Here is a 26,555-nt window from a genome sequence, read left to right on the forward strand (position 1 = left end):
TTGCTTTATTCTTTTACAGAGAGAACAGGCCCTGCCCAGCTTTCACTTTTGCTCCTGAGCGGTTTCACATTCAGCTTCTCCCAGCCCCGGCTGTGTCCCAAACCCCTCCTCCCCCCTCACCTCTTAGGATCAAGCTGCAACATGTGGGCTGCAAACACTGGGAAGGGGTGGGTGGAAGCAGAGAGGATTCCAATGCCAAAACTGGCCTCCTGGGGTTGCACCATTCAAATCATTAAATCAAAGCCCTGCAGGTATTTCCAAGCCACACAGGTTCTTGTCAACCCCGGACAGCCGGCTCCTGGCTTGGTGTCTCTGCCTGCGGAAATTCCCACCTCTCCCGGGGCCGAAGCTGCGAGAGGCTTCATATTTTCGGTTGCGGATAAAGAGGCTTTAAATTTGTTAGAAGTCGGGCTTTTGGTCGGCCTCGATCCCCCGTCCCGGGCGGCAGGGAGAGGGGCGCGGATTGAGGGAGCAAAGATGGGGGGACCCCTGGGATGAGAGCGCCCCCAAGCTCTGCGGGCTGCAATTCCCCGCTTGCTCCAGCGAGCCGCTCCCCGCCCCCGGCCCGCAGCCTGGCCCACCTCTCCCCGGCAGAAACGGCGTCCCCGGCCGGGGCTGGCTCTGCCGGCGGCCCGTGCCGGTGGCTGGCCGCTCGCCGCCCGCCCGTGTTATTTTTCGAATATAAATACGGCCCCGGCGCGGGGTGCGCGCTGACTCGGGCCAGGTGGGCCGCGGAGAGCGAGCAGCAGGGGGCCGGCTCAGCGCCCGAGTCCTGCCCGGCGGGGGCGCCTCCCCCGCGCCCGGCGCCGCATGCCCCGGCCCGGCCTGCAGCACCCGGCCCCGCGCTGCCCCGCTCCGCCCCGCTCCGCATGGACGGACAGCGCATCCCGGGCGGCTCCAGCCCTGCCCGGAGCAGGAGAACGCGGCGCTGAGACCGGCCCGGCTGCCCTGCGGCCTTCGCCCGCGGGGCGGCGGCCTCTTACCGCCGGCGCCCGGGTCCCTGTCTCGGTCACCAACCTGACCCTCAATCTCAACAACCTGGCCGGGCTGGGAAGGTGAGCGCTGCTGCCAGGTGTGTGTGTGTGTCCGGGCACTGCATGCAGGGTGTGTGTGTGTGTGTGGATGGATGGATGATGTGCGTGCATTGTATGCAGTGGAGGAAGGAGGGGATTGCATGTACTGTGTGTGTGTGGGGTGCTGCGTTGCATTCATTTGTGTGTGTTGCATGCAGTGTGCGTGTGTATTGCATGCAATGTCTGTGTATCATTACGTTGCATGCACTCTGGAGTGCATTATATGTAGTGGGAGTAGGGTGGATTGCATGTACTGTATGTGGGGGGCTGCGGTGCATTCATTCTGCGTGGGTGATGTGGGTGCATTGTATGCAGTGGGGAGAAGGGGTGGGTTGCATGTATTGTGTTTGTGGGGTGCGTTGCATTCATTCTGCGTGGGTGATGTGGGTGCATTGTATGTAGTGGGGGGTAAGGGGTGGATTGCATGTACTGTGGGGGGGTGTGTTGCATTCATTCTGCGTGGGTGATGTGGGTGCATTGTATGCAGTGGGGGGGAAGGGGTGGATTGCATGTACTCTGTGTCAGTGTGTGTATGATGTGTGCATTCTGTGTACTGTGTGTGTATCACATACAGACTATGTTGGTGTGAGGGAGGACGATGACTTGGCTGCTGGATCACCTGTGTGGCATGGGGTCTATAATGTATTGTGGGGTGAAGGGCTGGGGGTGTCTCTTGTATTTCATAGAACCCATGCAGCGGGTGCAGGATCAAAAAGCCAAACTGCAAAATAGTCCCTCCACCCCAAGAGCAGCCTGGCCTGATCCCCAGCTGGGCAGGCCCCAGGGCTTAGCTGGTGCATGTGTTCCCCTTCCCGCTCCCAAAGAGGGTTCCAGAACAGGAGCACAGGGCTGGGCTGTCAGCCCCTACCTGCCTGCGCACTGGGGAAAGGCAAATCGCCATGCAGCTCTTCCGGGAAGAGCGTGGCTGGGAAGTTAACAAGCAGGCCTGATTCAGACCCTGCTCCAGAAGAAGTGACGCTGCCTGGTGTGTCTGAGGGCCGAGCCGGGGATGGCAGTGCCAGCTCTGCCAGTGCACGCACAGGATCGGTCTTGCGCCAGGGTGCGCTGACAATCAAGCCCCGTTAGTGATGTCCCGATTCGCGGGGACCATTGCGATCATCTAGTCTGACGCTGCATTCCCCAGGCCGGAGATAATTCCCAGACAAACCATTGAAAACCAGCCAATCTTCTTTTCTCCCGCTGGGGCACTAACCAACCATCGCAGCCCCGCAGTGAGGCCCCCCTCGGCCCTGCTTTTCTGAGCTCAGGGGCGGCGTGAAATCCCCCTTGCACCCTGTACTGAGGCAGGACCTTTCAGGGTCTGGCCCGCGGGAACAGATTTTTTTCCAAGCTGGCTTTGAGGCCAGGGCGGGGGACGTTACATGCGGGGTAATGAATGTTATTTCCGGGCCCTGGTTCAAGGGGGGACAGAGCTGCGTATGTTCCTTGCTGTAGAATCGCTGCTCATGTGGGCTCTGGGTGGGAGCAGCCCGCTCAGAATGGCTCTAGGCAGGAAGCTGCAGGCTTTCTGCGAGCGCTACCGCTTTGCTTCCCTTCAAGTGGGCTCGTGGGAAGGAGAATATTCTGCACAGGGCGGTGCTAAGGGGCCCGATCCTGCCCTCCCCAAAGGCATCGGTGCAAAGTTCCCCTTGGTTTCACTGGCAGACCGTGCAAGCTCCGTCCCCAAACTGATGAGTGAACTGAATTCTCTATGCTGAGTTCCATGTGTGCAGTTGGTGGGACGTACAGCCGCATAACCGAGAGCAACCTTTCGCCCTTCTCCATTGAGCAGGCGGGCGGGTGTCAGGGATCCTGCTCCACGCAGCAGAATTATTTTTTCTTCCCCTCCCAGGGGTGGGGAAGTTCGAGAATGAAGGGATGAAATCCTGGCCTGTTGAAGCCGCTGGCAGTATTGCTTACTGGCTTCTGGATAACTGCGCTGTGGGCCAGATCCTGATCCTAGTGATACCCTGGGCAATCCCCCCCTTGGCTTTGGGTCAGGAGTTGACCCTAACTCTTGTGGCATCTCCCCCATAGATCTGACCCCCAGGACTGTGACTGTGATGGTTGCATGTGAGTGGTGAGATGATTCTGTTCTGCATGGCTGGGAGTTTGGGAGGGTTGTTTCTCAGAGGGGCGGGTTGATCAGGGGTGTGTGCTCTGGGTGCAGTCTTACCTTCGAGGCTGGCAGGACTGTACTTTTCAGGGAAGAGAAATTGGGGTGGTGTGTGTGTGTGTGTGTGTGTGTGTTCGTTCTTGCATCCCGAGCCGCTGTCTCTAAGCACATGGCTGTGTACAGATCGCCTCCTCCAGAACAGCCGGGCGAGCGGAGACGCTGGGCCAGCTGCCTCCTGCAGGTTTCGCAGGAGGAAGCCTGCGGTTGTGCCAGCCCCTCAGGCAGAGAAGCCAGTGGTGGTGAGGGGCTGGGAGGCATTTTCACAAGCCCCTGAGGTTTTTCTCCTCCTCATTTCATTCCCTTGGCCGTCAGAGCACTCCTGCTCTTCCAGAGCCACACAGTGGGTCTGACTCACTCCTGGGGCTCACCCAGCCCCGGCGGCAGCGGCGTTCGACTGAACAACCGTATTCGCTCCTCGGCCGCTTCTGAAAAGCCACCTTCTTTAATGGCTATTGTGAGGCTTCGTTAGCGTGTGTACGAGGCCCTACCGTACAGCGCCCTGCTCACGCAGTTATAGCAGGGCAGGTCCAGGCCAGGCATTTCCAGTGACAGGTGCTGGGAAGTGTTGAACTAGCCTCTTCAGGGGGTATAAAGCAGCGTCCAGCTCCATGGACGTCTTTGGCAGCTGAGGATCTGCCCTGTTTTAATCCTCTGGAGATGGATGCTCTGCCACGGAGCCCATCTGACTTTGAGCAAATCACTTCCTCTCTGCCCCCTCGGCTTCCCATATCGGCAAGTGGAGATAAGGGGCCTGCCCCAGGATTGTAAAACACTGGGAGGTCCCTGGAGGAAGGGAGCTAAACACCATTATCTCTGGCTCATAGCTAACAATTCTTTCAAGCTAGCCCACCCTCCTCCACTGCCTCCCTCTGCGGAGCTCCGCAGATGTAAGTGACCGATCCCAGGATGGCTGGCGATAGCCTTATGCCGATTTTACCAATGAGGTGGGGCTGGTGTCCAAAATTTTCAAAAGTCGCCGCTGACTTTGGGTGCCTTAAATCTGTCTCGGGTTGGGCAGGCGGGGCCTGTTTTTTTTTTTTCTTCAGCATCTCCTGAAAACCAAGCACTGGGTGCCTCAAGTTGGGCACCCAAAATCAGTGGACACCTGAGAAAGCGTGGCGTGAGAGACTGCTGAAGATCCAGTGAGTCCGTGGTGGGGTTAGCATAAGAGAAACCCAGGAGTCCTGAACCTGGGTGCCTTGCCAAACCGCTGGCCCTCCGCCTAGGTGGGTCACCATGCCTCTTGCTTGGCTTGCCTGCTGGCTTCTGAGTAATTGTGTTCTCTGTCCCCCCTCCAGTCCATATGACACCCCAAAGAGGAAGACGCTGGGGATCGGCTTCAGGAGCGAATGGTCTTCGCTGTCACAGGACTCCGTCTCGTCTGAGTCGTCGCAGGACTCCGGGTGGTCCGAGTCTTTGGATTCAGGTCAGCGCTGCCGTGGAGCGGGGATGGGGGTGGGGCCACTCCCTTGGCTTTTGTCCCTGGACGCTGGGGCAGGGCCAGGTCTCCAAGTGCAGTTGACTTTTGGAGAGTGTAGGGGGAGGTCTCCCATGTCTTTGTACCGCTTACCCACCATGCGGTTTGCAGCGCTGGGCCTCTCAGGCAAAGCATGTCCAGGCTGGAATAGCGTGGCGGGGGAACCGTGCTGCAGAGCGGGTGTGAGGCGCGAGCGGCGTGGGCCAGGCTGTGTGTGGGGGAGGCCCAGGACTGGCCCCGCAGGGGGCTGCGGCTCGGGGTTGAAGCATGCGTACACATGGCCTGCCTCTGGGCCCTGCTGTCCGCAGCTCACGGCCACGTGAACTAAACTCCTTCCCGTTCAAACAGATCCCGGCTGTGTCTAGGCTCGGCCTTTGCTGTCCCGTCGTGGGGGGACGTCCGCTAAAGAGAGACTCTCCCATTTGGCCCTCTCACCTCCCTATGGGGAGAGCCTTCATTTCCTGTTGGGAGCTTCCTAGAATCCTAGAATATCAGGGTGGGAAGGGACCTCAGGAGGTCACCTAGTCCCACCCCTTGCTCAAAGCAGGACCAGCCCCAACTAAATCATCCCAGCCAGGGCTTTGTCAAGCCGGGCCTTAAAAACCTCTAAGGAAGGAGATTCCACCACCTCCCTAGGTAATGCTTCCTAAGGTCCAGAGCAGGTCCCCAGCCAGCGCGGGAAGCCAGGGATCCTCTGAGTGGAGGGGAAAGGGTGCCTAGGGATCCAATCCTTGCCTGATTGAATTTCAATGCATGGAATAGGGATGGACAGGTAAAGGCCCCCTGGGCTGGGTTTTGTTTACACTATTATCACTAAAAATGATCTGGGTTGAGTGACCTGCCCCCCGGGTTGAAATCTGCTCTCAGCTGCGTTTAAGCCATCTATCTGGAATGCTGCCTGCAGCTGGAGCGGTGTGGCGGGGAGAAATGAGCCTGGCTTGCCTTTAAGTTATTGGCCATCTCCAGATAAGGGAAACCATTGATGTGGTGGAGCGGGGTGTGTGATTAAAGCAATCCCTCTGGGAGAAGGCAGCAGCTCCTGGCACCTCCTGCCCTGTGGGCTCTGCGGGGAGCTGCTGTCCAGCCCCCTTGGCCCACATGGGAGTTTGGGGCAGGCAGAGGTTGGAATCTAGGAAACCTTCGTTCTGTACACTGGGGAAAGCGAGACAGAAAAGCAACCGTATGGAACAAGACTCTTATTCCCTATGTGGAGAGCAGTGACTGCTGCAGAGCACAGGGCATCAGGACTTCTGGGTTCAATTCCTGTCTCTGGGAGGGAGCGGGTCTTGTGGCTGCAGCCATGGGGACTGGGAGATAGGACTCCTGGGTTCTGTTCTCAGCTTGCCACTGACTTGCTGTGTGGCTGTGGGCAGGTCGCTTCCCCAGTCTATAAAATGGAGATGACACTTGACTAATTAACCGGGGGAGGTTTAATTTAACCTTGGAAGGAACAGCAAGGGCTAGTGCGCTTGGTTCCCCTAATCGCAATGAACTTTAAATCCATCTCAGCTTGGCTTGTGGGCAGCTTGGTGGAGAAGTCGGCAGACCTGGCAGTATCTGCCTTCTCCCTGCTGCCGTTCACCTCTCCCCAAGAGATGAAATGTGTGTGAAGGAAGCTGAGGTTTTGCACCCTCGCTGCTGCTGGGCCCCCACCTCCGCTTTCCTAGGTTCTTACCCAGGGGTGTTTCGTTTGCACAGGAGTTGGGCTGGATTCGCCTGGACAGCTGGACCCAGAACCCTTTGAAGAAGTGTAAGTTCATGTCTCCTTGTCCTTGTCACTTAACCCCTGGAAAAGAGGGAGCTACAGTATAGCTGGAGTTTTAAGGGTTAATGTAAGAGTTTGGGTACATATACCTTGTGCTGTGATCCTGGGATGCTTTGCTAAGCAGGGACCAGTCAGGTTAATTCTTGGATGGGAGACACCCAAGTAAACCTAGATGCTGCCCAAGGTGATGGTGGTAACTCAGGACTGGTGCTTGTCTCTGGAACGCAGCACTAAATCAGTGCATCACTAGGGGGTGCTATGCTGCTGGAGGTGCCTGCTGTCAAATCAGAGGTGAGTTTGTGGGTTGTCTTTAAAGGCAGGACACTTTCCGCAAACCCTGTTTTGAAGTCATTCCATTCTGCCTCCCTGTATTCCCCCCTCTATCAATTCCTGTCCCAAACTGTAGTGTGAAGTGTTGCTGGGTGCTGTTCAGCAGCTTCTGTGTTCCACCCCAGAGGTGGCTGCATTTCAGTAGTGGTGGACTCCTGTCATCCAGTATAAAGTGAAGTTGAAATTGGATCTACTTTTCCAACAATTGTCCACATGTGAGCTTAGTCCATTTTGGGGAGAAGCTGGGGAGGAGGAAGGAGTGGACATCAACCTAGCTACTGCCTCTCAGAGAGGTGGATTAACCACAGCGATGGAAGAACCCTCCTGATGCTGAAGAAAGTGTCTATGCGACCGCAGTGCAGCTGCACCACTGTGATAGCGTTCCTAGTGTAGACATACCCGCAGACAGAACTGGTGGTGTTGTCTTCACTTCTGATGCTGCATCCTCAGGCCTTGCTGCAAACTCTTCTGGTGCTGATAGCTGGTGGCCAGGGTATCCATGCACAGATGAGGCCTCGGCAAGTCCGTAAAGGGACGACCGGCATCTCTCCAAAGCCATCTGGCACCTGTGGTTTAAAACACCGCATCGGGCGGCTACAGCGCTTTAACGAAGACTCTGCGCCCATGGGAGAGCGTAGTTAATCCGCCTCCTTGAGAGGTGGGAACTGTGTTGGTGGGAGAAGCTCTCTGATCCACATAGCGCTGTCTACAAGGGGGGTTAGGTCGGTGCAACTCCATTGCTCAGGGGGGTGGATTTTTCACACCCCGGAGTGATGTAGATATACTGATATTGGTCTGTAGTGTAGAGCAGACTCAAGGGGTTCCTGGGCACTGATGAACCTGGAGCTCAGACTTTCAATAGATGTATATGGCAGAGGGGTCTTTCTAGTGCCTTTGAGATTTGAGCCTGGAAATTGGGGTTAGTTATTCCGTTCTGGACATAAGCGTTTGTTTTCAAGTTGAGCTTAAAGATCTCTGTGCCGGATTGTCCTGTGTTACTTCACTGGAGTTGCATCAGCTTCATACTGGGATGAAGGGATGGAGCAATTAGGCCCTCTGGGCTGTGGCTATCAGAGTCTGAAATCTTTCTTGGAGTTCAGAAACCAGCTACCTGTAGGAAGATCACGGGCCAAGTTCATCCCTTGTGCAACTCCCCCAACAGTCTGAGTCGGGCTCTGCTTCAAACAGAACTCGGAGGCGGAATCGATTGCACACAGGAAATCAAAGGGAGAACTAGCACTCACTTAGGTGTTTTATGGCACTGTTGCTGGGCCAGATTGGTTACACAGGTGTAAATGTGGAGTAACTGCTCTCCCTGGTGACATCCAGGGTCCTGGACAGCATCTCCAAAATTCCTCCCCGGTTGGGTTCAGGTGTGAAGGCAGTAAAAGGAGGAGGGGATCTTAAACCCACCACTCGAGTCAGATGAAGGCGGCATGGTGGTCACTGTGGTCTGCTCTTTCTCACACACTGCAGTTTGCTGCTGTCTGTGGCTGCCTGAGTTCCTGTTAACAATTGTCTTGGGGGTGGTAGTTCTGCATTTGCTCCTGAAAGTCCCTCCTCTTGAATGGCTCAGGATTGCTGTTGGGGGGGGGGGAGGGGGCTGTTCTGAACGGGGCCACTGTGTTATGCTTAAACAGAGCACAGGAGATTTTTTTTTTTATATAGGGGAAAAGGCAACATGCCACACTTATTGAGAATATAGCAATTAGCATATGCTTTTTAGTTCTATAGATGTATACATACATTATGCACATAGTTTTGCTAGTTGATGTTTATAGTTATTAGTTTGAAGTTTGGATTCATTTAGTGGCCAGCCAGATTGGTTGCAGAGGGGAGCCGGGCTTTGTTGGTTGCGATTGGATGCTTTTGGAGTAGTGGCAAGATGACCCCAAAGTTTTATGGCAAAGCATTTTGTTTTTATAGGGGTGTGGGGGGTGGGTGGGTGTGTGAGAAGTTTATGGATTTTGCTGTGTTAGTTTGTGATTGGTTATTTTTTAATTGGTGTTATGTTTTGGTGGCTTAAACTATTTTTGAGAGGGTTATTTTGTTTGGTTTTGATTTAATTATTTTGTGTTTTAAGGGTGCTAGCTTTCATTTTAAGGTCATCAGTCTGCCCCTCCTCAGCCACGGATGTGTGTTGGCATTTTTTGAGTCTTTTTTCCGTTTTTTTATTTTTATTTTTTTTGGTCATCTGGCTTCAAAAATGGCCTTTACACCTTATTTTTCTCTGATGCATACATTCCTCAGTCACACAAACCGTTCTTTGCAGAGACCTTCAGAAGGTAACAAATAGCAGTGTTTTATGTTAAACAAAAAAGGCATCATAAATTAGACCTTACTAAATTTTGTAACTGTCCTTTCCACATTGGGGCCTGGGCCTCTGAAATTTTTCTAATTTATTTAACATAGACACAGACAAAATCCTGTTTGTTACTCACAAGGCATAAAAATAAAATGGCAATACTAGTATTTACTATTCTATTTATTTGTTTTAATACCGTAATTTTGGCTATAAAACGTACACTATATATAGCCAAAACATAACCAGTTCTATAGCACAGTACCCAGGGTCCAAACAGCTGGAGACCTGGCCGTGAGCGTGAGATGCTGCGTGCAGGTGTTAGATCTGGGGAGGGGGGATTAGTCCTGGTTAAAACAAGCACCAAGTGTTTCACTCTGAAACGGCTTTCCACTGGCGTCAACAGCTGCACACGCTGCACGCGAGCCGGGTGATCGGGGACCCTCCTGGGCCCTTGGAAGCTCTATTGTCTATTTTGATTGACATCTTACATTTTAAAAAAAAGGCTGCTGCATCTGGCCGAGCAGCTGCTCTCCTCCCTCAAGCCCTCACTTACCCTTTCCCCCTCGCACCTGCTCTGACGGTTTGGGAGGAGTCCCCCCCCTCCCCCCAGATGTGCTGCAGAATGTGTAACTTCGGGGTGGAGGTGAACAGATGGGTCCTGGGGCGGCTCTGCCACATGCCTGCACTCCCTAAGCTGGCTAGCGGGAGCCCCCGGGGTTACCAGGTGATCCAGGCGTTGCTAGGCAGGCTGGAGGATTGAATTCCACAAGGGAGAGAGTCCAAAGGTTGCAGCCCCCCCACTCCTCCCGTCCTGAATGAATTGGGGCTGGGCACTGAGTGGCAGCCCTCTCCCATTGTGCAGCCACACTTCACGCTCCGACCAGCTGCTCAGGTCAGGCCTGGGGCCTTGATCTGACAGACCCCCCCTCCCACCAGGGCCCCCAGTTACATACAGGTGGAAAGCAGCCGCTTCAGGCCAGTTGCTATAGAAATGCCCCCACTATCCGGAGCCTTGCTCTGCAGCCCGGCTCACAAAAGGCGTTTTTATTGGCTTCCTTTCTGGGCGAGCTTTGTCCCCGGCTGGCTTCAGAGAGGCCCCCCTCCCGCGCCCTGCCCAGCCAAGCTTTGATTTCACTTCATGTGAATCAGAACTAGGTCAGCGGCAGCCGCGGCGGCTTCTTGGATTGTTTTTCTCCAAGCCCACCCAGTTGTTCGGCGGGCGTTGAATTAATCCGTGCTCCGTAACTCAAGTGGCACGACACGGCTCGCGCACACAGGGAGCCAGTGTCCCTTTAAGGACCTGCCCCCACAAGGGTTTAAACCTGGCCGACATCAGCTGTACTCAAACACGGCTTAACCCCACATGCAGCCAGGGCCCTCGTCTGTATGTTGGGGCGTTACAATCTTGCAGGCTGACAGGCACAATGTGGAAAGTGGCCTCAAATTCTGGGGGCTTCTGTGTTTAGGATGTGCAACTTGTGCCAGCTTAGGCCTGATGGTTATTTTTTTTTTCATATAAATATGCAAACAGTCTTTGGGATGCCTGATTTCCTGCCCCCCAGCCCCATCTGAAGTCAGTGGGTGCACAGCATCCCGCAGGCCCAGATTCAGATGCCCGAAATCAGTAGCCACTCAACCTTGGCTGTTATGACCTCGAGCAGCGCTGGGACTGGAACCCAGGCGTCCGGCCTGTGCCGTACTCGAAACCATCACCATCCTTCTGTTACGCAGCTTCCCTGGCTGGATTGTGGGGCAGGAGGCGTTAGAGGGGATGAAGGGAAGCAGGGTGATGGAGTTCAGACCCATGGACCAGATCGCTTCTCATTTGCTTTTTGGAGCTGTCTCCCTCCCTCCCGCACTGTCCCCCTCTCCTTTCACCAGCTGTGAAGCCGTGTTGGGCCAGATGGCTTAGTCACTGGGTGCGTGGAGTAACGGCGCTGCTCCCTGGGCTCCTGCTTGTGGAGTGAGCGGCTCAGTGTGAGGAAGGGTGGCAGAACTGGGCCCGGGAGTTAAAACCCCTCCTTAACCTCTCCCTGGGCAGCCAGGGCCACTGTACGTTGGCTCAGATGCGGGCCCTTTGCTTGTGTGAACGTAACACGCGGCTCCTCCCTCTCCTCCTGCAGCTTTGAGAAAGCAGTTCTGGAATCGGGAAGAGTTGTCAAAGGGTAAGTGCACTGACCTTTCTTTTCTTCCCTCCTCGTGCTAAAAATGTGTAAAGCCTGATTTTTATCCTCCGCAATCTCTCCTCCCTGTGCTGCGCCCCTACATGCATGCTGCACCCCGGGGAAGGGAAGAGCCCAGCTCCTCCGTGCGGATCTGGTCATTCGGCCTTTATTTCCCACGTGGGGCAGGGTTGATCGGCTCCCTAACAAACCTCTGGCAGCGTCCAGCCGCCAGCACACAGCCCACGTCCATTGCTGTCCTGCCTGCGTGGCAGGAGACAGCAGCTGTTTGCCCTCTCGAGAGCTTTTCTCCCACCTTGCCGTGTTCAGAGCGTTGATCGCTAAAAGGAAAGGCCTTAATGCCGTGTCCAGAGCGCTGAGAGTTCTGATCTGAGAGCCCCTCACGCTGCCGCAATGGTGTAAAGCAGCCTTCATTCGTGCATCGGAGAATCAAACCCATCTATGTGGATTTCCCCCTAGCGCTGCCCCTCCTGCATAGCAGCCTGCCACAGAAATTTGCTTCCCCTGCCCTGTACGTTTTGGGAGGGTCACTTGTGAGAGCTGGTTAGCTGAGGGGTTGCCTGCACTGGTCAGTTCTTGCAGGGTCTCTTGGTGGCTTTTGGGGCCTGAGCGGGAAGGGGAGGGTGGGTTCAGGACACAGCCTCTGGCAGGGGACTGCAGAAGGACGCTCTGCCACATAGCCGACCACCACCCAACACCTTTTCCTGCTTTGTCTTTTTAGCAAAAGATTCCCTGTCCGGAGGATCCACTCCCTGCCGGTGAGTCCCCGTCTCCCCTCTGCGGATCTGACTGCACGGCCGGAAGCGCCGGCTTCGGGGAAACCCCAGGGCGACAGCTTGTGACCTGCTGCCCAGGGTGACTGGTGCTGGCTGGCTGCTGTGCTGGCCAAGGAGATCTGGCCTGGGAGGAGCCCACGGCTGCTGGCCCATGACAGACGGGAGGGATTCAGGGTTTGGGGGGTGCAGCTCATCTCTTAAGGGGTGGGTGCATTGCTACTTCCCCTACCCCCCCTTTCCGGTCTCTGGGCTACAAGTGTCCGTGATGGGCTCTGAAGGGAGCAGCATCCAGCGCACACAATGGGTCAGTCCCCAGTCAGGTGCTTGGGTGGGGTAGAAAGAGCCCCCAGGTGCTGCGCTGAAGTGGGGAAATAGGTGACCCACTGATGGCAAACCTGTGGCCCCTGGAGAGGCCATAAGAGCGGCCAGACTGGGTCAGACCAAAGGTCCATCCAGCCCAGTGTCCTGTCTGCCGACAGTGGCCAGTGCCAGGTGCCCCAGAGGGAGTGAACCTAACAGGTAATGACTGAGTGATCCATCCCCTGTTGGCCAGTCTCAGCTTCTGAGTGGTGGCAGGAGCCTGTGCGGCAGCAGGTTTGATGATCTCTCCCTCCTCTTCTCCAGGAGAGGCTCCTGGGCACCAGCCCCGCCTTGAAAAACACTTCCAACGCCAAGGAGTTCAGCAGCCCGGAGACACACGACCGGCCCTCGCGCCGGAAAGAGAACAAGGAGAATGTGAGTCGGGGCAGAGACGGGACGGACGGGGGATGTGACGGGAGATCAGATTCCAAGACCTGTCCCAGCCCCACCACTGAAGGAAGGAGCTGGGTGGGCTTGTCCCTTACAGCCCGTTCCTTGGGGCCGCGTCCCATCTAGTTCCCGCTGAAGCATGAAGGGGTCTCGCCTTCTGGAGATGTTCCCAGATACTCAGCTTGAATTCTCTGCTCAGTTTCATCCCAAGCCTTTTAGCTCCACCCCCTTCAGCCCTCCAGTGGCAGCCCCTTTCTGATCAGCCTGACCCTCCCGTCTCGCGAGCCCAGAAAAGGGCTGGTCTCAGGCAGGTGGGGCTTAGCCTCTGTCCTCCGCGAAGCGTCGTGCCCTGGCCCGGGGAGCCGGTGTCCGTGGCACAAGCCCTTCGGCGCTGGCGACTGAGTCATGTCCACTCAAGCCAGGGCTGTGTCCTGCTCGGAGGGCGTGTTGCTGGCGAGCACTCTGAGCGTGGGTGGCCTGGAAGGGCTGGGCAAAATGCCCGTGGAGTGCGTCCCCGGTCGGGTAACGTTCAGGCCTTTTGCCTTTGCAGGCAGGGTTTGTGTTTAAGATCCCGCTGAGGCCCACCAATCACAGCCGGCTTCACCCCTTCGATGGGAGCAGCGAGAAGGACCCTTTTGCACAGAGACCAAACTCTGCCCCGGACCTCCTGGTGAGCGCGGGCCTGGGGTGGGGGATGCGGGGGGGATAGGGTGTGTGGGTGCCTGGCTGTAAGGGGGAGGCCTGGAGCATAGCAAAGGGAGGCACCACCACCAGTGATACCAGCTGCACTTAACACCTGCTGTTAATGTGGTGATACCAGCGCCCGGGAGCCTGCACCTGTGAAGCTGACGCAGGGTCCCTCTTTGGATTAATCCCCATCATCTCCATAACACCCGGGCTGCCTTATGGACCCGGGTGGAGATGTGTAAATACAGGACCTGCCCATGGCTGAAATGCAGCTGTTTCTGGGGCAGGGTACAGTCCGTGTCTAATAGTGACTGTCTGGGACGGGAGGTGAAGGAGGTACCAGGCCAGGATCTGTCCCGTTCTCCGGCAGCACCTGGCAGGCAGCAAGCTTGCTCCGTGCTTTGGGATCCCTAATTGCTGCAGCTTGGGGCCGCGTCTCGTGCCCTGGCTTTGCACTTCCTGGCGGCTTGTCCCCAGTTGCACACCTCCTTTGTCAGAGGAGGCCTCCCTCAGAGCCCAGCGTCACGGCAGGTCCCACGGCCAGACAGCTCCTGCTCAGTCTGCGGGCCCCAGGCACGCTCTAACCCCTCCCCCTTTGCTGTGTGCTCCCCAGTGTGGCACCCCCGAGAAGGAGAACATGGGGGTGGAAGCCGAGAGCCCAGTGTGCCTGCGCCGCTCCTCCCTTACCTCCTTCGTGACCGACGAAGAGGACGATGGGTTTATGGAGATCCTGGACGAGGAGGAGCTGAAGGTACAGCGTGCGCGGATCGTCCCTCGCGGCCCCCTAACCTCCTGCACCCCGGCTGCTCCTGCGGCCTGCTGGATTGTAGCTTGGGGAGCACTGGCTTCGGGAGCTAACCTTGAGCCTGTGCTCCCATCCTGCTCCGAAATGGAGCCCAACCCCGTCCCCCTGGCTCATGCGCTACCAGCCAGCCCCTCGCTCCTTCCTGGCCTCCCTCGGGCAGGGGCTGTCTGAAGATCCACCACACTCCGTCTGGATGACCTGAATCGCAAATGAATGTTAGTGGGGCAAATATAGCTAGCGATCTGCGGAGAGTGGGTTTTAGGGAAACCCTCGGGCCCCTTCTGAGAACCACAGGGTCTGTCTGGCTCCTGCAGCCCCTCAGTAGCTTGTGATTTGCCAAGAGGGGAGGATGGGATGGGGCTGGTGGGAACCCATTGCCTCATGCGTTCGCTTTCTCTCTCTGTGATCCCGCTGCCTCTTCCTCAGAACGAGGCGGACGTGCCGCCGGGGATGGAGAACCTGCTGACTGCCCCACTGGTGAAAAAGGAAGGCGCTGATCTGGTATGTGGGAGCCTGGCGCAGGGTCGGGGCCGCTCCTCCCAGCGAGCTGGCGGGGGTGAAAGGTGCCAGGCGAGCCAGCCTGGAGACTGTGCTCCCCTTGCTCCGAAGGGGCCCCCGGGTCTCTCCGCTGACGTGCTGAGGTCAGTCTCACCTCACCACAGGCAGCTGGATTGAGACTCCTGGCACCTTCCTCCCCCCGCCATAGCCACTGGATGGCGTGAGCTGAGCTCACTGCTAGTCTGGCCCAGATGGGAATCGGTGACCAGGAGGGTGTCTGTGCGTGCGAGACACTGACCGTAGTGACCTGTTGGAGTCTAAGGCCGGGGTGGCCAGCCTGTGGCTCCTTGTCTAGGTACCAACTCCAGGGCTGGAGCTACAGGCGCCAACTTTCCAATGGGCCGGGGGGTGCTCACTGCTCAACCCCCGGCTCTGCCCCCACTCCACCCCTTCCCGTCCCCTCCCCTGAGCCTGCCGTGCCCTCGCTCCTCCCCCCTCCCCACCAGAGCCTCCTGTGCACTGCACATTGCAGCGGGAGGGAGGGGGAGGTGCTGATTGGGGGGGCTGCCTGTGGGTGGGAGGGCTGGGGGCTGGAGGAGTAGCAGATGCAGGGGCGGGGGCTGCTGAAGTGTTACTGTGGCTCTTTGGCAATGTTCACTGGTAAATTCTGGCTCCTTCTCAGGCTCAGGTTGGCCACCCCTGGTCTAAGAGATCACTCAGGCTACTATTGTGGTTGCGGCGGGGGTGGTGGTGGTGGGGGGTATTTTGTTTTCACGCCCTGTGCTGAGAGCTGGGTTAGGAGACCCCACCCCTCACACACACCCCGACCCGGTGGGAGGCCTTTCTGTAAAGGCAGTTGGTGTGCATGGAGCAAGGGCCAAGCGGTGGGGGCTGGGTTCTGCACCTCCTTCTCCTCCCTGAGCCCCACTGACACCAAATCAGTCGCTCCCCCGCACGGGTGTGGCTGGGAGCAGAATTAGGCCCGTGGCCTTTTGGCATCTCCTAAACCAAGTGTGAAGCTAAAATTGGCGTGCTTGGGTCAAACTGCCCCCCCCCCCGTGAATGTGAAATGGGGCACACAAGGCCCGCGCCTCCCAGGCCGCAGCAAACGGCTGCTCCGTGCCCGGGGGTGAGCGAGAGGCCAGAATGAGGCTCTAACCGCAGCTCGCTCTCGTCCGTGCAGAGGTCGGTGAGACCCAGCAAATGTCGCCAGCTCTTCAGGTCCCCCTCCATGCCCAGCAGCGTGATCCGGCCCATCCTGAAGCGGCTGGACAGGCCGCAGGACAAAGACACTCCGGTCAAAACCAAGAGGCGGAAGAGCGTGGCTGGCACCCCGATCGAGGAGAAGGCGGAGGAGCCGGTAGGTGATACGGAGACGGACTTGGGGCCAGGGAGATCTCCCTCTCCATTCCCTGGCTCCAGAACCTCCCAGCCCAGCCCAGCCCAGGGAGGGCTGGCTACCAGACATACTGGGGTATGCTTCGAGACCTCCCTTCCCCCCCAAAGCCTTCAGCAGCTAGGGCTGTACTGTAGGCATCTGGAATGGCCCAGCCGGCCATCTGGAAATCAGTGGGTGGTAGGGGGAAGCCTCTTGGCTAGCTCCGCCATGTCGTACGTCCTTCTCCCGCAGCACTGGAACATGGGCGCCAGCGCTTCAGAAATCGAGGGGTGCTGCCCCCTTAAATGGGGGGTGTTTTCCCCATGCCCTGCACCTCCCAAATTGATTTTTCTTCATTCTTCCCTCCTCCTGCCGTCCTGGGAGGAGCAAGCGATTCTCTGCTGTAACCCAGCTGGAATCTCCAACCTCCGCATAGCCCATGTGCGCTCCGGCCTGTCGCCCGCAGACGGCAACAAGGAGCAGCTAGGAAAACGGGGCGGGTGAGATCTAAGAGCTACAGCCGAGACGAGTCGCTGTCAGGCGCTGTTGCAGCCCTTGTGAGCCCGGTACTTGGCTGCTGGGTGTCCTCCCTGGCGCTCCCGCGAAGCAGCTGTGAGATGCTCCTGTATCAGAACCCTGCGCTCCTGCTGCTGTCCCTGTCTCTCACTCGTGGTGCACGAGTCTAAGGAACTACACAACATTCAAGGCACTGGATCCAGACCCACTGACTTCTATGGGGCTGATCACATGAGTTGAAGGCTGCAGGCTTCTTGCCTCTTTAGATTCTGGCACCCCCATGTGATTAAAACCAGGATGGACCAAACTGGGTTAACCATATAGCTGCAAAATCTGGCAAGGATTGGTGGTGATCCATGTATCTGTGCTGGGAGCATAAATGTCTGTGACCGTTGTGTCTGTTCAACCCAATCTTTAGGGCCAGGTGGAACAATTTACCCAGGGTCATGGTGGAGTTTCCATCCCTGACAATTTTTGAATCAAGCTGGGCTGTTTGTCTAACGGCTCGGCTCTAGGGATTACCATAGGGCAGGTCTCCTGCCTGGGCTAGGCAGGAGGTCAGACTAGATGGTCACAATGGTCCCTTCTGGCCTTGCAATCTGCGGGAACATTCTGATCGTCCTGTCTGACCTCCTGCCAGCCCAGGCCAGACCCTCCACCCCAGGGTTCCTCCGCCCAGAACTGCTAGCTGAGTTCTTGTAGAAGGCTCTCAGTGCTGATTTGACATCCGGTCTCGGTTTCCTCCTAGAAATCAAGGCTGTTGCGCTCCAGATCCTTCTGCCATGATGAGATCGAGAACATCTTGGATAATGATCACCGAGAACTCATCGGGGACTTCTCAAAGGTATTGTGGGGGAAGAGAGAGAAGAAAAACCCCTTTGTACTAAATCAAAGCCTGCCCTCAAAAGTTATTGAACCCTTCCCTGGGCTGTGTTGGAAACCCAGAAGTGCCTGCCCTTGCTGGGCCATGAAACGGACTAGACACTGACGTGAAACAGACCAGTCTAATGTCACTGCCCAAATGGAAAGAAATGCCTGTTTGTGAATCGTGCTGGCATTTTACAGACAAGACAAGGGTGGTGGATTCTCCCATCTTGCCCCTTCCTTTACACCCAGGCCAACTTTATAAAAGCTGCCAGAACAAAATGGTGCCAGCTCCACCCCAGTTGTACAATTACAACAGGAGAGAGGGCAGAATTGGTCCCACTTTGGGATTTCAAACCCCACAGATGAATGTTTGGTTTGAAACGACTGTCTGCCTCGGAGTGGTAAAGGGATGATTCTTTTGGTCTTAATGAGTGTTAATAAAACTCTTCTAAAAATGTAAACTTGAATTGATAGTGCCCCTTTATAAAGTTCTGATCTAAGGTATTGTTCAGAATGCTGGGAAATACTCTAAAACCCATCACCCCAGCTCTGGATAAATCCCACGAGGAAAGAGGTTAACGGGTCGCTAACTGCCCCTTTGTTGTAGGCGTATCTTCTACAGACTGTGGAAGGGAGACATCAGGACTTGAAATACATCTCCCCAGAAATGGTAAGGAGGCAGCTGATCGGGACTAGGGCTGCAGGTTTATCACAGTGCAGTAAAAAGGTCCAGACACTGATTTCTTGTTTTGTCTGACTTGCTTCCTGCAGGAAGGCTCAGAGTGGGTCCCCTCCCCAATGTGGAGGGGCGCCCCTCAGGCATGGGACAGATGGATGGCAAGCTCTGTCCACTGTGTCCTGCTTTCCGGCCCCTCTCTCCCTCCCTCCCCTCCTTAACCGGCTGGGATTAGGGTAACAGCGCCGGGGCGGAGGGTGCTGCTGCGGCTGGCTGGTGCCCCCTCATGTGCAATGAGCAGCCATTATACCCATGACTTGTACTAAATCTGCTCTGTGACTTCGCCGTGACACCCTGCAGCCCTCCCTGTGACCATCACGGGCCTAGGCCTGATTCTGCAGCCCAGAGTCAGAACTCCAGCCGTTATCCTGAGCAGTGGCAGCAGGGCCGGGCCCTGGGGCAGCGGGGGCTTGTTTCCGCCAGTGGAACGCCACAGTCCCGCGTCAAGTGACCGCGTGCTTTTCTTCTCTCCGCTGCAGATGGTGGCCGTGCTGAACGGCCAGTTCAACAGCCTCATTGAGAACTGTGTGATCGTGGACTGCCGGTATCCCTACGAATATGAAGGGGGTCACATCAAGGTCAGAACCGCCGCCTTGTTTCTCTCTGTTTAACCTTGAGAGGCAGAATGGCCTAGTGGTGTGAGACAGGAGCCAGTGCTGGGCAGTTCCGCTCTCCTCCGTGACCCGGGGTCAATCCTTCAAGCAGAAACGCTGAAACACAAGTGCCAAACTCTAGGCACCCAAACAAGTGGGCTGATTCTCTTCACGATGCTGAGCTCCTGCAAATTCCCTTCACTTGATTGGGGGTACAGGTGCTTAGTGGGTTTGTGGGCACTGGCCAGAGACCCCAGGGGCAGATAACAATGGTGGATGTGAACACTGCCGTTGGGAAATGCCGGTGGTGTAGCATTGTTCACCCATTGCACAGGCTGAGTGATGCGCAGTGGCGCGGGGAATCGGGTCTCGTTTTCTTAGATTTCCGTGGTCCTGTAGGATTTTACACCTCCTGCTGCTTCTCTGGGTTAGTGGAAAAGGGGAGGGTCTTTCCTGCTCCCTCTGACAGGGAATTGCCCTTTCCTCCAGGGGGCTGTGAACCTGCCGCTGGAGCAGGACATAGAGGACTTCCTGCTGAAGAACCCCATCGTCCCCTTGGACGTGCAGAAGAGGGTGATCGTGATATTCCACTGTGAATTTTCTTCGGAGAGGGGTCCCAGAATGTAAGTGGGCCACAAGCTGCGTGGGTGCGACCCGTCCTCCCAACACCCTTGTCTACTGGCCACAGAGCACGGGGGCTCTGTAGAGACACTGGTGTACTTCAAAGAGCTTGAAACGATGTGGCTGCGGGGGGTTGTTTAAGGACCCAGTTTGACTGTACCAGTCATGAATTGTTTGAACGACCCCTGGCCTAGTGATGCCACCCCACCAAATTACAGACCCCAAGATGTTGGGATGGGAACCAAGTGGCTAATCCATCCCTGAGCCGTTGGGGCCCCAAGAAACTTGTGTGTTGACAGATGGACATACAGGACTAAATGATAGAGAATCGCCTACGGCAGGGGGTGGCAGCCTGAGAAGGAGCCAGAATTTACCAATGTACATTGCCAAAGAGCCACAGTAACACGTCAGCAGCCCCCTCCCCCCCCGCCCCCGGCCGCTCCCAGCACCTCCTGCTGATCTGCACCTCCCCCTCCGCACCTCCCGATCAGCTGTTTTGTGGCGGGGTGGGGGTGGGGGTGGGAGGAGCGAGGGCACGGCAGGCTTGGGAAGGGGTGGAGGGGGGCAGGGCCTGTGGCAGAGCCAGGGGCTGAGCAGTGAGCATCCCCCGGCCCATTGGAAAGTTGGCGCCTGTAGCTCCAGCCCCGGAGTCGCTGCCTATACAAGGAGCCGCATATGAACTTCTGAAGAGCCGCATGTGGCTCCGGAGCTGCAGGTTGGCCACCCGGCCTGATGGATCTAGGCTTCCGGACTCTGTGTTGTCCATTGGCTTGTGGTCCTGTAAGCACGACAGCTCTGGTCTTGCTGTCCGAATGGAGTAGCCTGTCCTGTTGGGAGAGGACAGAAAGAATCGGAGCTCTCGACCACTCCTGGCTTGGGTGAATCCCAACTCTACGATTCTCCCTGCAGCTACATCCTCTTCCAGACACTAGGCCTGACCCGTCTCAAACCAGCATAGTCCAGGAACGATGCCACTGAAGTCCGTAGCTGAGTGAGGGAAGAACCGAAGGGATTGTGTAGTGCTGCTGTCACATTCCACCCCAGGGGTGGCTGCATTTCACAGCCCGAATGTGTTTGGGTCATAGGTGTTATAGAAAGCTGTGGGCCAGATCCTCAGACCAATGTACACTGGCCCAGCTCTGACTTCAGAGCAGCTAGCTAAGGATCTGGCCCAGTCATTCCATGGCACAATGGCATTCAACGCAGACCCTTGTGTGCGCAAAATTAAACCAAGTCAGATGATCTTTAACCTCATGCTTCTGTGTCTTGAAGGTGCCGGTTTGTCAGGGAAAAAGATCGGGCATACAACGAGTACCCCAACCTGCACTATCCTGAACTGTACATCTTGAAAGGAGGATACAAAGAATTCTTCCCACAGTACCAAGTAAGTCATGGCAGCATTTCCCGGTCAGTGAAGCGTGTCTGTCTGTCTATCCCAGAAGCACAGCCCTCGTCTGCGGGGGGCACCCACTGGTGCTACGGGAAGCATAGCCGAGTGTGTGTGACTAAGGCTTGTGCTACCTTTTCCAAGGTTCGCAGATGCCAGGTGGCGATAGCATGCACCAAAATATCTTCCGTGCACCGGCGCATTCCCCCTCTGGAATGGGGACAGCCGGTATCCTGGAAGCAAGAGGGTCTGTTTAAAACCTCCAGACATTGAGCTCATGCAGAGCCTGCGGTTGAGCGCCGCGTAACAGCGGAATAAGGGGACCCGGAGAGCGGGACGGGTCTCAAAGTGAGGCTTAGAGAAGGGAAGTGACTCACTGTACAGAGACTGGGGGAGCTCGAGTCACAAGAGCCACTGCGTTTCCCCACCCTGGGAACTGGGGCATTATGGGGTGTGAGGTCGTGGTTGAAGGAGAGGCCTTGTGAGCGGGGCTGGTGGTGACCGAGTCCCTGGCGAGTTTAAAAACCAAAGAGGGTGATTTCCAGGTGGCTGCAGGAAGCCAGCAAAGGAGCCAGCGTCTCTGAGGCTAGTTGATCGGCCTGTGAAGGGGACCGAGGACGGGGCCAAGAGCAGTCTGGCTGCAGTGCCTTGGGCCCCGTGGCGATCGAGAAAGGGGCTTGGGGAGATATCCGGCCTCCTGGCATTGTCGCCGGGTTTAGCCACTGCTGTACGTGTGGCCGCTCTTAGCAGGTAAACCAACGGCTGTTCCAAGAGGCTCCTGACTGTAGCGGAGTTGTGGGAGGGAAGGGGCTCGGCCCCTGCTTGGGGTCACCCTGCGGGCGGTTGGCCATTCTGTTAACACGAGCCCTGTGCGTCTGCCCCCAGGCACACTGCGAGCCTCGGGACTACCGCCCCATGCACCACGAGGACTTCAAGGAGGACCTGCGGAAGTTCCGCCAGAAGAGCCGCACGTGGGCAGGCGAGAAGAGCAAGCGGGAGCTGTACAGCCGCCTCAAGAACTTCTAAAGGGGCCCGGGGAAGCTGGGGCGGGGCGGGGGGGCCACAGGGCGACTGCCACGTGCATTGAAGAGAGACTTGACACACCTTGCCGCATGGCTGGGGCCGGTTCCCAAGGTGAGAACCGTTCTGCTGAGCCAGTTTCTTCGGACACGGTTGGAGATCCATCCACTCCTTGGCCAGGAAGCCATGGAACAGAGTAACACATGCGCATACCTCCCATAACCGCACATACCTCCCGTATCAACAGAACTGTGTGGCACTCAAGGGCTTCCGAATCCCCTGGGCTCATTGCCGTCTCCATGCTGTGAAACTCCTGCCGGGGGGTAGGATTTGTAGCTCGGAGGTTGACCCAGCTCCTCCATGAACGGGTGGTTGCACTGGAGATGGAAGCTAGGCTGGATATTTCAGGTACCATGGAAGGGTCGGGTTGAAGCTGTCCAAGTCTGCGTGTTTCAAATGGCGACTATCCTCTGACCTGATTGGTGGGATCATCTTTCAGCATCTGCAGTGGCACCTGCGCTGCCTTGAGGTGAAAACCAGGACGCTGTCGAGCATCCATCAATTGCTGCGAGAGGTGTGAGTGTTGAATCAAGCCTCCCCGAAAGCTGTTCTGAGTGTGGCTGTGTGTGTCAACAAACTGTTGTGTCTTCAGTCTCTTGAAAGGTTAAGCAAATCAAATGCAATCTGGAGCTGCCTCGGGGGAAGGTCGTGCTTGACTGAGATCTTCATTTCTGCCCAGTTCAGTCTTCTAGGGTCTCCTGGAGCCGCATGGCCCCTGGGTGCGGCGTGGATTGCTGCCTTAGCGAGGGATGTGGTTTGTCCTTTTAATCTTACGTGCGTTATTTAAATCATGGCCAAGAGCGGGAATGCTCCGGGGATGGGCTGAGGGGGCTAAAAAGAGAGGCCTCAGGGACCGGGAAAAGCTCCAGGATTTGCCAAATTCAGTGCTGAAAAAACCTCTGCTAGACAGAGGGGCCCCAGTGCCTTTTCAAATCCCATCTCCCTCCACTCGTCAGGGCCAGAACCAAAGGCCAATATCCAGCTCCCTGTCAAGCCAGCTCCACACTCGCTTGGATGGGAGGCGAGTGGGGAATTTCCCAGTGACGAATCTTCCAGATCCCCTCGGCTCTGCCGTGGCAGATCTTAGAACCGTCGTCCCCTGCCGATTGCCAGCTCACTCCCCCCCGCCCGACGGCAGCAGCCACAGTCTCCAACAGCTAGAGCGACACCCCCGCACGTTAGAGCCCTGGCGTCCCCTAAAGCACTCGCCTCTGACTCTAGCCGTGAATAGGCCTGGCTGTTAACGTCATTGGTATTGATTTAAGCGGAGAGCGAGGGAGAGGGCCCAGCGACCTTGCTGGGAGCGGCTCAGACCCCACGGTGGCAGGAACAGGCTGAGAATGTGAAGGGGATGGACGGGCACCACCAGCAAAACAAACCAGGGTATTGAGATGTGCACGGGCCTCGCTGAGTGATTGCAATATAGCCACTCTGTCATGGCTACCCCGCTGCACCCCGACATCCAGTCTGTTCGTGACCCTCATTTAAAAGCCCCCCCTCTTGTTTTGTGAAGTGACCAGTATGGGGGAGTTGGGGGGAGACAGGCAGGGCTCAAAAATGAGAAGCAAGATGGTAATCGGAGCGAGGTGACTTGGAAGGTGAATTATCTGCAAGACTGAAAAAAGCAGAGGTCAGCACCAGATGCTCATGGCGCCTTTCCAGGCCCTGGCCCTGCGATGGTGATGAGAAGGGAGTTTGATTCCTGTCGTCGTATTCAGAGTTGGGGATTTAGGAAACGGATAAAATCAGTTGGGGTGGGCAGAATGGCTTGGACTCGGCTGGAGCCAGCTCTTATTTTGTCTGCTCTTGGGGTCAGAAACCGTTCCCGGAACTGCCTGTTTGTGGCACAAGGTGGAAATACCAACTTCTGCCTGAGGCAGTGCTGCTGTGCAGGATTTGTGACCTGACTGAAAGCAAAACCCACGAGGCAGCTAGATCAGAGGGTAGCAAAGCATCAAACCTCTGGACAGCGGCGGTCCTGCTAGGCTGCAGTATTGCTAGCTCCAGGGGGCCTTGGTTAGCCGAAACCAGCCACCTTCTCTTCCCACAGGGGAGGTGGGGATGCTCTGCAGCCTTAGGATTGTCTCTGCTTCCTCCCTCTACATCACACTGCTGAGATCAGGGAGGCAGCGGAGTCTGGTGGTTAGAGCCAAGCCTGGGGAAGTCAGGGCCACCTTGGTTTTGTTCCTGGGGTAGGCTCTGGGCCTGAGTCTCCTTTTAATTACGGGTGTGAAAACCCAGTTTAGCTCCATTGACTTCAGTGGGGTCAATCCAGATTTGCATCAGGGTAAATTTAGATCTGAATTAGGGCTTTAACTGCTTGGTGCCTCAGTTTCCCCATCTCTGGGTTTTAGGATTTGACACTGCTGCCCATCACTGTAGTATCTGACCCCCTTCCACAAATATTGACCCGTCTTTGCACCAGGGCGAGCGGTAAAAACGCCGTTCGGGGAGCTTGTCGTGTGCTTGTGGTGTCTCTATGACCAGTGGAATTCTGGGGCCGATGCTCCATGAGTGTAATTGCATTGAAACCGTAGGAACCTGACTTCAGGTGTATCTAATGGGTAATAACTAGTGGGAATTGGCCTGATGAAAAACAGGCTGCGAAACGGGGAATCCTGCAGTCTCTCTGAATAGCCATGTACTAAAACCGCCTGGGAGAAACGCTTCAATCCCCTGTTCTGTGATCATCCTGGGCAGCTAGGGCTATGTTGGCCTCTCTGGCGCTCCCTAAGTATTGAATCTAACTCAGTGGTCCCCGGCCTTTTCGTCTGACAGGTGCCAGACGAAGGACCATGGCGGCGGTCGAGCATCTGCCGAAATGCCGCCAGAATTCGGCAGCACTGCCTCTGGATGACGTTGCTTGTTGGCGGCAAGTGGCGTCATCCAGAGGTGTCGCTTCGGCGGATGCTCGATCGCTGGCCAGGATGCATGGTGCCCGCGGGCACCGGGTTGGGGACCCCTGATCTAACTTAATAGCAAGAAACTAGAAGCACTGGGATGCCCACACCGGGATTCAGCAGCGATGTGGGAAAAGCACTTAAACCGAATTTGCCCCCAAAGAGCAAGACCAGCTGTAGCTTTGTGCCTGCATAAGGGCCCAGTGCCCTGCTTGCTCCAGCGTAAATCAGAAGTGACTGCATTGGAGTCAGGGAGGATGGTGTCCTGTGAAAGGTGAGGCGAGATCAGGCTGTGCCTCCTGCACCAATCTGAGTTCTGAATCATTGGGAACATTAACTCTTCGATTGCATCTGATGCCAGGTGTGTATGTGGTGTTGTTTTTTAATTATTTAACAGATTTTGTATTTTAATGATGCTATTTCCAAATATGTTAAGCGATTTTTTTTTAATGTAGTGTGTGGGGAGGGCTTCCAGGGTTATCTTTCATGTATATTTATGACCCAAACATTTCGAATGTCGATTAGTACAAATGATCAAATCACTCATTCGTGGATGCAACAAGAATAAAACCCTCTATGGAGGTGGAGGCGTAAATGACACAGTGGGCTGGATTCTGATCCCGCACCTTCCAGCGTAAGTATGAAGCAATGCCATTGACTCAAGCTTTAAACCGATCTGGCCCGCACCATGGAAATGCTACCCGATCCGCGTTTACACTGGTGCAAATGACATCGTGAGGTGCAAGGCAGCAGAGAATTGGGCTTGGTGCTTCCCAAACTACCCTTCAGTGTAAATTTCCTGCCTTTAACATAGCGGTGCTCTGCCCTGACCGATCAGGTGGGTGCTACCCGAGTTGTACAGGAGACTCATTGGACTGAGGCTGATTGCAGGGTGTTGGATATTGTGAGCGGTGTGATTGCTTTGTTTTCTTTTGTCTGTACATTTGTGTTAAAAGATTTACACCCCCTTCGTGACTTACTTTTCTATGTCTGGGGAAAGGAGACACCTGGCTTCCTATGCAGTGATGTGTAACCACGAGAAAAATAAACCTCTGGGTCAAAAGTACTTGTGCGATCAGTGTCCAGCCTCCTTGAGCTTCAACTGTCCGCTACCCAGGGAAGAGGCTTGTCAGGTTCCTTGAGTTTGTTCTTCAATCCATGTAAGTCCATTGACTTTGCTGGCTTTATACCAGGAGCATCTGGCTGCACATGTACAAACTCTTGTGAAAACTGCACAGGTGCAAAACTGCACTGATGTAGCCACACCCAGAGCAAACTTCCACTACAGCCCTGCTGCAGGGGCACGGAATAGCTTGCTGGGGTAAGGCCCTGCTGTTCGGAACTGGTAGCACTTCACCTCCACTTTCACACACCCAGTGCAAACAATTGCATGAACCTTCAGGCTGCCCTTTATTTCTGCAGTGCTCCAGGGCGCTTTACGGTCTAGGGAACTGTAGCAGCTTCTGCAATGTCAAGCCTGTGAATTCCTTGCAATCCTGCAAGTCTGCAGGGAGGCAGGCAGCGACCATAAAAGGTTCCAACATACTTTCCAAGCTCCACACAGGACTCCCCCTCCCCCCACGATTTCTGGGATGGGCAGGGCCCCCAAGGAAGGGGATTCTGGGCAAGGATAGTGGGGCCCTGGGCCATTA

At 56.0% G+C, this 26,555-nt stretch overlaps 1 pseudogene; it reads left to right on the forward strand.

The window, feature by feature from the left end:
• The first annotated feature begins 869 nt into the window (after nucleotides 1-869).
• On the forward strand, nucleotides 870-25,969 carry LOC120406569 (annotated as a pseudogene).
• The last annotated feature ends 586 nt before the right edge of the window (nucleotides 25,970-26,555 follow it).

The sequence above is a fragment of the Mauremys reevesii genome, linkage group 5 (assembly GCF_016161935.1).
Source record: "Mauremys reevesii isolate NIE-2019 linkage group 5, ASM1616193v1, whole genome shotgun sequence".
NCBI lineage: Eukaryota > Metazoa > Chordata > Testudines > Geoemydidae > Mauremys > Mauremys reevesii.